Genomic DNA, 15,365 nt, shown 5'->3' with positions numbered 1-15,365 from the left:
GAAATGCACATATCGTACATAAACAATTCTTATGAATAAAGTCTCTGGAGGAATAAATACAAACTTCTTGAGAAGAGTTAACTCAGAATAATGAGATTTTTGGTCCAGTGAAGGAACAGTTTGTTTTTTTGTGAAATACTTTTATTAGAGCATTATAATTAAGCATAGTAGTTGGGTTTATTTTGACAAAATCATATATACATGGAATTTGATTTATTGCACTTTAGTCCCAGTTTCTGCTTCTATCCATCCCCACTTCTCTCCTTCTATTCTTCTTCCTTTACTCTATTGATCTTCTTTTTTTGGGGGGTGGGTGGTACTAGAGATGAAACTCAGGAGCACTAAACCACTGAGTTATATATCTAGCCCTATCTTATAATTTATTTAGAGACAGGGTCTCACTGAGTTGCTTAGCACCTCGATTTTGCTGAATCTGGCCTTAAACTCATGATCCTCCTTCTCAGCCTCCCAAGCCACTGGGATTACAGGTGTCTGCAACAGCACCTGGTTCCATTCACACTTTATTTATTTTTGATTGGTGCTTTCTTTTTTGTGTGATTCCTCCCACACACTTTTTTATTTGTCCATTAGAGTTGTACACAGTAATGGAATTTGTTAGTATATATTTGTACATGTACCCAATATAACAATATATTTTGACCAATATCACTCCCAGGTTCTCCCCCATTCCTCCCCTCCTCCAACACTCGGTTCCTTTCTTCTAGTCTACTGATTTTTTTTCTAATTGACAAATGCTATCAAGTGAATGTTTCCACAACCAGATATAACATTTATGAATAAACTTAAAATAAGTATAATTACATTTGGAAGTATAAAAAGAGAAATCCCAAAGAAAAAGAACTCCAGTACTTTTCAGGAAGCCCTTTGGTCTTGAAGGATGGGCGGGAGATGGGGGTAACCTTTCAGAAGTAGCCTCTGCTGAAGTCTGGGGATCTTTTGGGATCATAAATAAGATTAGTTGGGGCAGTGTTAAAGGCTACTGGAGTACAAAGAGTGATTTACAGGGTGCTGGGTAATGCTCTCAAAATGTTTTTTAATATGTAAAGTCTGGGAAACAGATCAGTCAGATGATTATAATCAGTTGTCACTATACGTGAAGACTGTGAAGGGACAATCTTGTCCCACTCCCTTGTACAGGACAGAATGAGGCCAGCATGGTCAGGAACTTGCCAGGACCACAGAGCAGAGGGTGAGTGGGTATGCTGTGAGTACAACCCACATCCCCAAATTTTGTTCACAAGGATTTTTCCCTTTCAAAAAAAAAAAAATCTTGTTTTTTAAAGACATACTACCTGTATTTTATTTATTTGTATGTGATTCTGAGGATCAAATCCAGTGCCTCACATGAGCTAGGCAAGCGCTCTACCACTGAGTTACAACTGCAGCCCCAAGATTTTTTCCCTTTGAGGGAAGTTTACTGTCTTCCACCCCAAATTATCTGGAGACCCAAGAAAGTCAGTAAAGAGACACACTTCATCTTATGCTTCACACAGAATTGGCAGGTGTGGGCCCAAAGGCAGAGAGGCTGAGGACTTTGGTGGCTGATGGTCATGGAAGGTGATCTCTTGGCACACGCATCCTGCCCCACTCTCTCCCTCCTGTCATGCTCATGCTCTGTCCTTTTATAATCACCCCCTATCTAGAGGAAGCCAAAGAGGAGTACCCAGGTAATGGCATCACTACACCTCTTTTTGTTTTCCTTGGTAGGATGAGTAAGGCCCAACAATGACCTCACAGCTGCTGAAGTAGGTTATTAGGTGGCCACACTCTGATGGAAGGGATTCCACACAATGACTTTCACCTCCTCCCCTTTCACTGCCCATTCTTCATTTATTCTGCAGCCATTTGTTACCTCATGGACATTCCTGAGGTATCTTATCTAATACTCCAAATCCCCTCATCTCTTCTCTTCTTCTGTTCTCTCATCAAGTCTTTTCCCTCACCTCCATCCCTCCTTCTTACTCTTTTGTTCACCATCCCATCCACTAGTTTTTTTTCAGACTGAATGACAGAAGAAATTCAACAAGTACTGGATAAATGAATGAATTATGTAGGGTCTCCTTGTAGGGCAAACACATACCACTAACCTTCAGGCATTGGGAGATAGGAAAACACTTTTATGGATTTCTGCCTTTATGGGAAATTTCCCTGTCCAGTAAAGGCAGGAAAAGAGGAATCCTGTCACTTCTCATATCAGTGACTGCCTTTCTACAAATACTCACCTCAGAGCACCCTGCACATCAGGGTTCCTGAGGCAGTAGATTATTTGGTCGAGCATGGGGTTGATGACAATATTAAAAACTCCAACAGCTTCATCCTTATCTGAATGTTTGGCTGAACCTAGTCACACATAGTTAAAAACACCAGAACCACAGAATATAGCAAAAACAGTGAGATGGAAGATGCACATGGAGAAGGCCTTCTTCCTGCCATCAACAGAGTGGATTTGCAGAACTGCAGCCACCACATGGATGTAGGGGTGACAATGAGAACTACAGGGGTAGCTGCAATTATGAAACCACAGATCAGCAACTCGTTGAGTTGAGTGCTGGAGCAGCAGAGCTAGGAGAGCTGGGAGAGGTCACAGGAGAAGTTATTCACTTGGGTCCACAAAAGTTGAGGGTAGTTAAGGACACAGTATGGGTCAGTGCATTGGTGAATGCAAAAATGCAGGATGCAGCCATCAGTATCCTCTGGACTGCCTGGCTCATTTGAGTGCTGTAGGTGAGGCTGGCCAATGGCCAGAAATCAGTGATAGGCCAGGACTGTCAAGAGGAAGCAGTCCACCCCAACCAGCAGATAGAGAAGCAGAGCTGTATGAGGTAGGCTCCATACGGAACTGGGTATGCTTGGTGGACACAAAACAAACCAACATTGTGGGAACAGTGACAGTGATGCACCCAACATCCAGCACTGATAGGTTCCCCAGTAAGAAATACATGGGGTGTGGAGTTTGGGCTCCACCAAAATGGCTATCAGGATGCTGAGATTGCCCCCAACTGTGACCAGGTAGGCAAAGAAGAAGAGCAAAACTGCATGTACTGGCTTTTCTGTTTCCACTAGGCCCAGTAGAATGAACTCAGTGACTACTGTCTTGTTGGTTCCAGCTTCTGGATCCATGGTTTGCTGTAAGGAAATGTCCTAGGAGGGGGTATATCAGCTCACTCATTCACTTATGCAACATAAATGTTTTAAATCACTTATTTGCAAAGCCCCATGGGAATGTTTCTACTTGCCTAGGTGAATATTTCCCCCACCAACCACACCTTACTGGTTGACCTCCTCCATCACCTCAGCACTCACTTTGCTCTTGATGAAGACGGCTAGTGCTGCCAGCACTTCCTCCCTCCCTTTGTCTCCTAGTTGAAAAGATCAGAGTACTTGTCAAAATACAAAGCAGAGGGGTCGGTTGCAGTCACTGAGTGAGCTGGCAGGTGAGTCAGACCATCTGCATCACGGAGCTAGCCAGTGGGCAGCCAACCGGCCCAACCACCAGGCTGAAGTCGGATGCCATCACTGAGCGACCCCGCCTGACCCCTGCACCAAGGTCGGGTGCCATCACTGGTTGGTCGCAGTCCTGGAGGGAGCTGGCTGGTGAGTAAGTTGCCTGCTTCAGGGTGCTAGCCAGAGGGTAAGCCAGCCCTCCTGACCCCCACACCGAGTTTGGGTGCCATTGTTGAGCCTGCCTGCCTGCTCCCCCTACTACTGAGGGACACTGCAATTGCCTCTGTGTTGACTCAGCGCACCCTCGCTGGGGCTTCCCAGCTTCTTTATAGGCTGATGCAGGCATTTTGAATTATTACTGAGGGCATGACCATCATCATTGGAAGGGCAGCTCCCTTCCTGAGACACCTATAGGAGACTAGAGGACATTTGACAGGACCCAGGAGTCAAGAAGAGAAGGTATTGAGAGACTTGGTACCAACTCAGAGCCACTGGGTGAGTCTCTCCCACTGGGCAGGCTCCCTGGATGGGGCAGTAGTCCTGGAATGCAGGGAACTTCATGGAATAGAGTGGCCCGGTGAGACTCCCCTGCTGGAGCTGTGATCCCAGTCAGCTGGGAGCATTGCAGAGGAGGGCTGCACAGCTAGAGGCTTTGACGGAGAGTGAGGGTCTGAGGCCCAGGCTATAGTACCCATCCCCAAGGAATGTAGCAGAGGAGGGTCACTCAGTGAGGGAGTTCCTCACAGGGTCAGGCTCCCCAGCCTAGGTGGTAGGTCAGGACAACTGGGAACATTGCAGAGGAGGGCTGTCCAGTCCAGGTGGTAGTTCTTTTTATTTATTTATTTATTTATTTATTTATTTTAATTAAAAATCATAAATTTACATAGGGCAATATTGTTTGATTCATTCTGTTGTTTTTTTCCCTTCCCCCCACCCCTCTATACAGTCCTCCTTCCTCCATTCTTACCACCCTCCTTATCCCTAACCCTAAAACTAACCCTAACCGTAATGCTAACCCCTCATACCCCCCCTTACATGTCCTCATCCGCTTATCAGCGAGATCCATTCATCCTTTAGTTTTTTGAGATTGGCTTATCTCACTTAGCATGATATCCTCCAATTTCATTCATTTGCCTGCAAATGCCATAATTTTATCATTCTTCATGGCGGAGTAATATTCCATTGTATATATATGCCACAGTTTCTTTATCCATTCAACAACTGAAGGGCATCTAGGTTGGTTCCACAATCGGGCAATAGTGAATTGAGCAGCTATGAACATTGATGTGGCTGTATCTCTGTAGTATGCTGATTTTAAGTCCTTTGGGTATAGGCCAAGGAGTGGGATAGCTGGGTCAAATGGTGGTTCCATTCCAAGCTTTCTGAGGAATCTCCATATTGCTTTCCAGAGTGGCTGCACTAATTTGCAACCCCACCAGCAATGTATGAGTGTACCTTTTTCCCAACATCCCTGCCAACACCTACTGTTGCTTGTGTTCTTGATAATTGCCATTCTAATTGGGGTGAGATGGAATCTTAGGGTAGTTTTGATTTGCATTTCTCTTATTACTACAGATGTTGAACATTTTTTCATATATCTGTTGGTTGCTTGTTAAGGGAACTTCTCAGAGGAGAGCTGCCCAGTGAAACTTCCCCACTGGTGAGTCTTCCCCACTGGGCAAGGAGTTCCCACCAGGGCAGTAGAACCAGAGACACAGGCCCAGATCAGACATGCCCCAGTCTGCAGTCTAGTCCCCCTTTGACTGAACATCAGTCAACAAGTGGAGGCGCCTCTGCCCACTGACAGGCAATATACCCCAACTGAAGGCCACCACCCCTAGAGCTTCCTAGTGGAGCACCACATTATCAAGTTCCTCCAAGACTTCAGGCTACAGAAGGCTAAGAGATGAGTTATTGTAAATCTACAGAGACAATATTAGTCAATAGAGGAAATCTGCAATATCTCAGAGTTTCACTACTAGAGGGGTAGTTGCCTGAGCAATATGAGAAAACAAGGGAAGAAAATGTCCCAAACAAACCTAGATGCTTTATATCAATAAAATCCAATGAGAGCATAGCAGAAGAAAGGTCAGAAAGGGAGTTCAGAATGTACATAATTAAAATGATCAGAGAAGCAAATGATGAGATGAAAGAGCAAATGCAGGCTTTGAATGATCACATCACTCAACAGTTAAAAGAGGAAATGTGGAAGCAAAAGATCATTTCAACAAAGAGTTAGAGATACTGAAAAAAAAAAAAACAATCCTTAGCAGGAAGAGTGAAGCAGAGGGTATCGCAACACCAGACCTTCAACTATACTACAAAGCAATAGTAACAAAAATGGCATGGTATTGGCACCAAAATAGACAAGCAGATCAATGGTTCAGAATAGAGGACATGGACACAAATCCAAATAAATACAGTTTTCTCATACTAGACAAAGGTGCCAAAAACATGCAATGGAGAAAAGATAGCCTCTTCAACAAATGGTGCTGGAAAAATTGGAAATCCATATGCAGGAGAATGAAACTAAACCCCTATCTCTCACCCTGTACGAAACTCAGCTCACAATGGTTCAAGGACCTTGGAATCTGACCAGAGACCCTGCATCTTATGGAAGAAAAAGTAGGTCCAAATCTTCAATATGGTAGCTTAGATTCAGACTTCGTTAACAGGACTCCCATAGCACAAAAAATAAAAGCAAGAATCAATAACTGAGATAGATTCAAACTAAATAGATTTCTCTCAGCAAAGGAAACTATCAGCAATGTGAAGAGAGAAACTACAGAGTGGGAGAAAATCTTTGCCACTCATATTTCAGATAGAGCACTAATTTCCAGAATATATAAAAAACAAAAAACTCTACACCAAGAACACACATAACCCAATCAACAAATGGGCTAAGGTAATGAACAGACACTTCACAGAAGATCTACAAGCAATCAACAGATACATGAAAAAAATATTCAACATCTCTAGTAATAAGAGAAATGCAAATCAAAACTACCCTAAGATTCCATCTCACCCCAATTAGAATGGCGAGTATCAAGAATACGAGCAACAATAGGTGTTGGCAAGGATGTGGGGAAAAAGGTACACTCATCCATTGCTATTAGGGCTGCAAATTAGTGCAGCCACTCTGGAAAGCAGTGTGAAGATTCCTTAGAAAACTTGGAATGGAACCACCATTTGACCCAGCTATCCCACTCCTTGGCCTATATCCAAAGGACTTAAAAGCACAATACTACAAAGATGCAGCCACATCAATGTTCATAGCTCCTCAATTCACAATAGCCAGATAGTGGAACCAACCTAGATGCCCCTCAGTTGATGAATCGATAAAGAAACTGTGGTATATATAAACAATGGAATATTACTAAGCTATAAAGAATAATAAAATTTTGGCATTTGCAGGCAAATGGATGAAATTGGAGACTATCATGCTAAGTGAGATAAGCCAATCTCAAAAAATCAGAGGACGAATGATCTCGCTGATAAGTGGATGATGACACATCAGGGGGGTGAGAGGGGGTAAGAATGGAGGAAGGAGGGACTGTATAGAGGGAAAATAGTGGTGGGAGGGGTGGGGGGGAAGGAAAAAATAACAGAATGAATCAAATCTATTACCCAATGTAAATGTATCATTATACAAATGCTATGCCTCTACTTCATGTACAGAGAAACAAGATGTATCCCTTTTGTTTATAATAAAAATAAATTTAAAAAATGCAACGCAGACTTCCACTGTAAATATAGAAATATTTAGTGGAATTTTCTTAATTTTTTTTTGTTGTGAGGGATCAGATCAAGCTATTAAGCAGAGTTTGAAATAAAAAATTTATATTTTCAGAGAAACTTGAAAACATTTTAAAATACAACTTAGGTTTAAAAGCTTCTTTAAAGGATAAGGATCAAATGAAAATATAGCAGAAATCAGAAAATACCTGTGATTGTGAATGTCAGAACCTTCAAGTACATTTCCTCGAAGTCAGGGGATATACTCTGAAGTGTACATTCAAAATATCTACTTCAATGAATTACTAGTGTTCTTCTTGTTACTTAAGCCTTTATGTTGAATTCAGAGAGCAGCTTAATTTAAGGTTATTTATTTCTTTTGTATGACCAACTAGTCCCCAGCAAAATCAAAGCTGTAAGCAGGCCCCAAAAAAGTTGTAAGCAGGCCCCAAATGTTGATGGCTTCTAGGTACAGTTAGGATTCTGTGTTGCATAGTGACTTGTTTTCCATGTTATGAACTTAGTCAGGCATGGTAGATTGACCAATGAGATATCAGTTTAAGGGGATATCCTTCAGTGCAGCGGGCAAGTATGCAGAAAGCCATATTGAATTTTATTTTACATATATCAAACTCTGAATCAAAAATACAATTTTCTTTATTGTCCATAGAATAAGCAAAACCAGGGATTCATGAAAAGTAATGTTATTATGCAGAGAGGAAAAGGGAAACAAAGGTGGGGGTGAATCTCCTAAAAATCAAAGGGAGATCAAGAAGCAAAAGGGAATAGGTGGGAGGCAGTGAGGGGAAAGTGCTAGGGAGTGATATTGGCCAAATTATATTGCTATATTGTGTTCATGTATTAGTAACAATGAATCCTATCAATATGTACAACTCTCATGCACCAATAAAAAATGAGGAAAAAATGTATTGTCATTCCCTTGCACAGAATAGAGCAAAATCAGAGGCTGGGAAGCAGCCAGAGTCTGGTAACTAAGAGAAAGGAATGGGTGGTCAGGGAGGCAGTGAAATTCAGGGCAGGAGTGGTTAAGGAGATATCAGAAATCAGAGATGCTATAATTGATGACAGATATGACTGGGGACATGGTCACCAAGAAGGTTCTTAAACACTCTTGTTCATAAAAATGACTAATGTACACACAGGTTGATGACATGCACTTCACTGGTCTTGGTTTAGATCTGAGATGCATAGGAGGCAGGACTGAATGAAAAGCCCTCCCAGGAGACTGACTGTACAGTCTTCAGGTGAGACTGGAAATACAAAAAGACTGCCTGGTCAGCAGTTGCATGGCTGCCTATCAGCATTGAACATAGAGAAGTAAAGAGAAGACATACACATAAGCAATCATGAATGAAGCATTTGTAGGAGTTGCTAGCTTGGTTGTGCATTAGAATTATGTGGGAACTTTAAAAAACCTTAATATCCAGGCTCTAACTCCAGGGTGCTTAAATCAGAATCTCTGAAGGTGAAACATGGGCATTAGTATATCTCAAAGCTCCCTCCTGATCACAGCTGTCTTAGAATTCCATTCAATGAGTATTTCCAATCAGCAGCTCTTTCTTGCCATTTTCTTAAGTTTAAGACATAGTCCTGTCTTATTTTACTTTGATAGTCCTGAAGGAAGAAACAATAGTTTCAAACCTTACACACAGAAAAGTTACAGAAATTTGAGATATCTTACAAATTTTTGGTGATCAATATTTCCTGCTAGAATTCCTAAATCTCATTAGATGTGATTCCCAGTCCCCATGATTATTGGAATTATTTGGGATGTTTTAAGAAGAAACTACTGATGACCAGGCCATTCACCAGGAATTCCAATCGAATTAGTTTAATTGGTGGCAATGCATTGGTGAAGGTACAAGCCCAGGATGCAGCCACCAATATCCTGTGGACATTCTGGCTCTCACGGGGTTTGATGGTGAGGGGTCAGCAAATGACTGGGGCCACCAGCCCTTCCAGGCTGTATAGACCTTCTGCAAAGAACTCTCAACTTGCCCATTAGGATGGCACCAACATCATGTCATTTGGTGGCCTGATGATTTGTGAGTCACTGTATTAGAGCTATAGCATGTAGTATGGGTACGTGTGTCTCAGGTGGTTCAAGTGCCCCACCAGGATAGAGAACCTCTGATATATTTGCTACATGGGATGTGTGACTGTGGCTTCTTGCTCCCACCTTCCTTGCTTCTCTCTTTATAGGGTATGGAAGGCCACTAGCCCTTCTAGGTTATATAGACCTTCTGCAAAGAACCCTGCACCTAGCCTTGAAGTGAACTAGAGATTGATATATATTTCAATTCCATCTCATTTGACACTTTATTATAGCAACAGGCCAACTCCAGTGTGAGGGTATTTTAGAGACCAGTCTTCCCAGTGAGCTCTCCATCCTGTGTGTTCAGGACATATGGTAGGGATACCACATGGATGAGAATGTGACATCGCATCTCCAAGAGGTCCTTAAAATTCTAAGATCACATGATTTTGGGAAGGTGGAAATCATTCTCAAGCTTGGTTAACATTGATGACATTGGTAACTGATAAAACTTTACAAATGGACAAATCAATGGATGATAACAGTTTTTTTTATATACACTAAAGAATAGTTAACTGCTCCCCCTTTTCTCTCTTGGATTCATTTTAAGCAGCTGATTATGCCTCTATGATTTTTACCTCCTTGCTCATGTTTTTCCTGCCTGGAATGACTTTCCCTCAACTGCACAAGTCCAAGTATTTCAAAAACTAGATTCAAATGCTGGCTGCTGAATTCATTTTTTCTTGGAACTTCCCCACCTGGGAAGTATATCTCCTCCTGCCTGTCTTTTAAATTCCCAGCACACACAATTTATTGGAACTTATTTCTGTTTATCTTTTGACAGAATCATTTCTCAAGAGTGCACATCTGTCCTCCTCTGTGACTTGAGGACTTTATTATAGCAACAGGCCAACTCCAGTGTGAGGGTATTTTAGAGACCAGTCTTCCCAGTGAGCTCTCCATCCTGTGTGTTCAGGACATGTGGTAAGGATAATTCACTCTTTCAATAGAAAGACTCATCACAATATTTTATCATAGTAGGTATCCAATATGTCCTAAATAAACAAGTGGATGATTCAAGTGTCCATATGATTCCATCAAAAGAGAGTATTAGTATGAGCTGGAGTTGTCATGGAGGACTGTCTGGACACACTGGAATTAGGTTAGATTTCATGGATTAGTATGACTTAATGGAGGTGAAGGGTGAGGGCAGGGTGCAAGGTGGTTGCAGGGTTGACTTTGTGTTGATGAGATAAACTGGTCCTGCAGCATTTCACCTGCTGACACATTCCTCCTCACATGATCTTACCCCAAATAAGGCCCTTATTATTTGGAGGGGTTCACCTTACAGAGAGATGAATCAGAACCTGAGAGAAGAGCCATGAGACAGCTGCTGCCAACCCTCAGGTGGCCTGACATGAAATTGCTTAATACCCATGGGGTTCTGATGCCCCAGGTTATACTGAGAGTCTGAGAGGCTCACATGTGGCCCACTGAGAAGCTCTCCTGCATGACTACACTGGCAGCTTCCCTCACTGAGCAGCAACAGTCCCTGCTCTGGAACTCCAGTCTTCCCTACACGCTCCCAGTGGTGAAAAGCTCAACCAGGACTTCAATGGAGGGAAGCGTCTAGGCTTCCTGATACTGAAGGCCCTGGACACTGAACTGGACTCAGCACATCCTCTCATTCTCACTCCTAAAAGTAACAGAGAGCACACTTCATTCAAGAGAGGGGTTTCTGGGCAAAGGTGAACAGAAAAGGAACCTGAATCTCTGGACCATTGTCCTCACTCTTCCCCTACATATTTTTTTCCATTTCTAGGGTGCTGATTGCCACAGTCCAGTAGGACAAATGACACGTACGCTTCAGAGGTTCATGAAGCAGCTTCCGCTTTATTCGGATAACACCCTCAATATATAAGCAGTCTCATGCAAATGCAATTGTAACCAGATATGTCCATCCAATCCCATCAAAGGTCAAGCAGTCACGAGCTCAAGCATACATGTAAGATATATCTGTCCACACACTAAGCGGCTAAACTAATTATCATACAGCCAATGGTAAACGCTTCCTGTTTTTCTCAAGGTGCATTCAGCATGCCGTTTGGCTCTCTGCCAGTCACCATGTTTGGATGCATGTGGCATAACCGTGGGCCCCGGGTCTCACTGGCCACACTAGGGCATCATTGCACCTTGGATAATATCAGGTTTGAGTTGATGGCAACAGAAGCCCCTTCTGTGTTTTGTAATAGCAGAGGAAGGACTTGTGAGAATACTCACTTGGAATGGGAATAGAAGCCAGCAAGTTTTCTTCCAGAAAAGAACTGCAGACCCAGTTACCCACCCAGAAGAAAGCGAGGGGCTCCATGTCAGGAGTGCAGCTGAGGGAAGAGCAAGCAGATGTCGCCTCTGTTGCAGGACTCTCTTTACCACAGGAGTCAGTCAGTAGCCCTCCCAGGAAAGAGGACAAGGATGGGGAGTGAGAGACAACAAAGGGATTATTTCAAGTCCCTCATATACATGGAAACATCTCACACTTTCTGGAATTTAGATTTCCTCTAGCTCTGGCTTTGTGGGCAGGGAGTGAGGGCAGATGATGCAGCTCTGCTTAATGGTGTGATCACTGAGGCCTGGGAGGCCTTGTCCACATCCTCACAGCCCCCCAGGAAGTGAGAGGTGTGGCTGGGACTAGACATGGGTTTCCTAAAGGAGAGTTTTCTTCCCCAGGTGTCAGACCAGGGTCTTTGAACAGAGACAAGCCAATTTCCAGGCCTTCCTTGAACCTGGGGAGGAGGAGGTGGCCCCAGAGGAAAGGTAGGAAGGAGAAGTTTCTTCGAAACAAGCTTCCTGAGGTGGGAATGTAGCTCAGTTGGTAAAGTGCTTGCCTTACAAGCACAGGGCCCTGGATTTGATTCCCCAGCACACACACAAACAAACAAACACACACACACACACACAAAGAACCAAAAACCAACTTCCTGTGGAGCCCTTGGGAATGTGGTACTTAATCTCTTTCTCTCAGGGCCTTGTTAGCAGGGGCACCTGGGACTGGCTTGAGGATACTATAATGACTCTGGAAGAGGAACTTAGGAACTCTCTCAAGTTAGGACTCCTGGGATGCTCTCTACCAATATAATTCTCTAATCCAGTTCCTTAGAAATTGAGAGCCCTGGTGAAGGTCACAATGAACTGAAGATGTGGGAAGGTTGAAGGGTGTTCCTGCAGCTCCTATTGCCATAATAATTACTTACCCCTCACCCATTCTCTGAGAGAGTATTCTCTCTTCTACCAGGGAAGTGTGGTGTAGAACGGACAATATTATAGACAGGCTCTTCTGGTAATTAGTAGTTTGATTTAGGGTAAGCTGCTGAACCCTTTTGGGCCTCAGTTTCTTATCTATGACATGGGCATATCCTCTGCCATGGAGCATTGTTATGAGCACTAAATGAAGTAAGATTTATTAAGCTACTAGTAGATATTTGACAATGCATCAACCGTAATTGATAATATGAACGAGAACCTGTTATGTGCATAGTTACATAACTAAGAACTTTGCAGTTCTGACATCTCTTTCAATCCTCACAATTCTATGAAGTAGGTTATAGCAGACACATTGGAGGTCCTAACTGAAATATGTTTAGCCTGTCTTCTTATTTCATCCATGATGGGTGGACACTTCCCTGTAAGCTTCTCATTGCAAGCCCACAGTGTAGCCTCTTCCCTGGGATCCTCTGATACCATGAACAATGGAGGAGTTTATTCCACCTGAGCACATGTGGGGCTCAGAAATGCAGAGTCAACTTGACAGTGGGACAAAGAAGAGAATGACAAATTCTGCCTACTTCTTCACACAACTCCAGGAGACATTCTGTATGTTCTTGCACAATTAAGTCTCTGCTGTATGTAGCGGGGATTTTGGCAATGTGTCCCTCAGTAAAGCACTGGTCTTCTTTCTCTGTCTTCTTGTCTTCATAATTCAGTCTTGTACCCTGGAATCATCTTTCAAATAAATAATCCCAGCCTTGTTCCCTGACATGACTTCCTGACAAACACACACACACACACACACACACACACACACACACACACACACCCTTGACGATCTTGTCGTAAGTTCTGCTTTGGCAGGAAGTCAACTAAGGAAGTACTGGGAGTAACCCTAGAAAGCATATCCTTGAGATGGAATTCCAGAACATATCCACCATGACTTGGATACCTAAATTTCATTTCAAGTATTCTTAGAAGAGAGAAGGAGTGGTATTTGATCACAGATGAGGAGAAGGCAATGTGGTGTTAGAAGTGGAAACTGGAGTCATGTGGCCACAAGTCAAGGAATGTCAGCAGCTTCTAGAAGCTGAAGGAGGCAAGAAATAGATTCTCCCTGAAGCCTCCAGGAAGAGAACACAAGAATTTGCTCATAAATCATTACAGATCGGTTAGAAATAAAATAAAATAATTCTCTAGCAAATCTAGGGAAGGAAAACCAAAGATATACAAAATTATTATGGTTCTTCCCCATCCCAAACTCCTTTCACTAAACTCCCATCACTCTTGAGTTGTACACATCACAGCTCTCATCTCCGTTAACTTCTTGCACAGTCATTTCCCTATAGAATACATGTCCCATCCACTCTGGGTGGCAGAGGGATTTATGCCTGATTTGGCTTTGCATTCTCAATGCCTGCCATATTAGTTTATATACAGAAGATATTTGATATTTCTGAAATAAATGAGTGAGTGAACTTTGAAACTAAGACTATAAGATCAACAAGATCAGTGAAAGAGGGCATTTGATTGGGCTTTAGACGTTGGAAAAGTTTTTCTGAATGGGCTGGAGTTTATGCACAATGGTAAGAGATTTGTATGTGCTCAGGCATAGGTGTACAGCTGTAGGAAATTCAGCTCCCTTTGTCTAGATGGGGGCATTTCTAAAGAATCATTTGGGAACAGTTAAATTTATCCATTCATATGACATTTTCCTTTTCACAAAAAAGCCCCAAACATTTGGCAAATAGAAGGGTAGTCCCTGTGAAAAAAAAGAATGGGCAAGAAAATCACACATCAGAAAGCAGCTCTATAACCCTTACTATGTAGAGGTGAATTTGTCATTACCAAGATTCTAGGACAAGCACCACTTATGCACCTAAGATTATGGTGTTGACCTTGAGTGAAGAGGTTCTCTTAGATTAAAATTACTAGGTGTGCAGCATGAGCTTCAGGCCACACTTATGGAGTATTCATGGCCCCCTGCTTTGCCATTCCAGATAAACCCTTTACCATCTGATGTGAGTATCTGATATAGTGCCCTGAGATAGGAGAGTTCCAGCCCTTTCTCTCTTTTGATGTGTTTCCCTGAGCAAGACTCTCCCCACAGAAACCCCTGTGAAATGAGAGGTTTGATTCACTTAGTAACAACTTGGTGCCTCAAGTTGCTGGAGACTATTCACCTTGTTACAGGTACAATAGCCAGCAAGGTTTCTGCAGAAGGGAAAGGAAGAATTTGAGGCACTGTTCAGGCCTTAACCCCAGAGAACAAGGAAGGACAATATATAAGAAAATGAAAGATAGATGAGATTATCCTGTCCTAGAACTCCATCCACTGCAATGCTATAGGGACCTCAGAAATTAGCTCTCCCGGGAAGGAGAGGGAGTCTGGGGAGACTCAAACCTATAAACAATCTAAGCATCTAATGAACCCAGGTGCTTTGTGACTTTGTGATGCTTTTGATTTTTCTTAAAACGATTTTACATAATTCTCTACTCCACCCCTGATAATAGTTCCATGGGGTAAATAGATGGTTATTCATTCCATTTATCAAACAAGGATATGGAAGTCCAGAGTTTATTCATCTTTCCAAAGTCACCCATGGAGTTAATGATGGTGCTAGAGCCAGACCAGCATCCCCAGAACAAATGATTTATTTCCTCAGATTTCTGGCCAGAGTGAAAGCTCTTAGCCACCCCCCAGGTTTGCCTTGACCTGGAGGTGAGAAGGAGGTGAAAGAAAGAGGCAAAAGGGAGAAGCTTTCTCCAAACATGGTTTCCTAATGAGTCCTCAGGAATGCAGTGCTTTTCCTCTCAGAACCATGTTAGTGGGGGCTGCTGGGAT

At 42.8% G+C, this 15,365-nt stretch overlaps 1 pseudogene across 1 annotated transcript; it reads right to left on the bottom strand.

Annotated features, from left to right (window-relative positions):
• Positions 1-2,239: 2,239 nt before the first annotated feature.
• Positions 2,240-3,141, bottom strand: LOC306656078 (olfactory receptor 3A2-like; annotated as a pseudogene). The gene has a single exon. The product of its transcript is annotated as an olfactory receptor 3A2-like (transcript).
• Positions 3,142-15,365: the final 12,224 nt, after the last annotated feature.

The sequence above is a fragment of the Sciurus vulgaris genome (genome assembly GCF_902686455.1).
Source record: "Sciurus vulgaris genome assembly, chromosome: 3".
NCBI lineage: Eukaryota > Metazoa > Chordata > Mammalia > Rodentia > Sciuridae > Sciurus > Sciurus vulgaris.
This window is presented reverse-complemented; position numbering and strand designations above follow the sequence as displayed.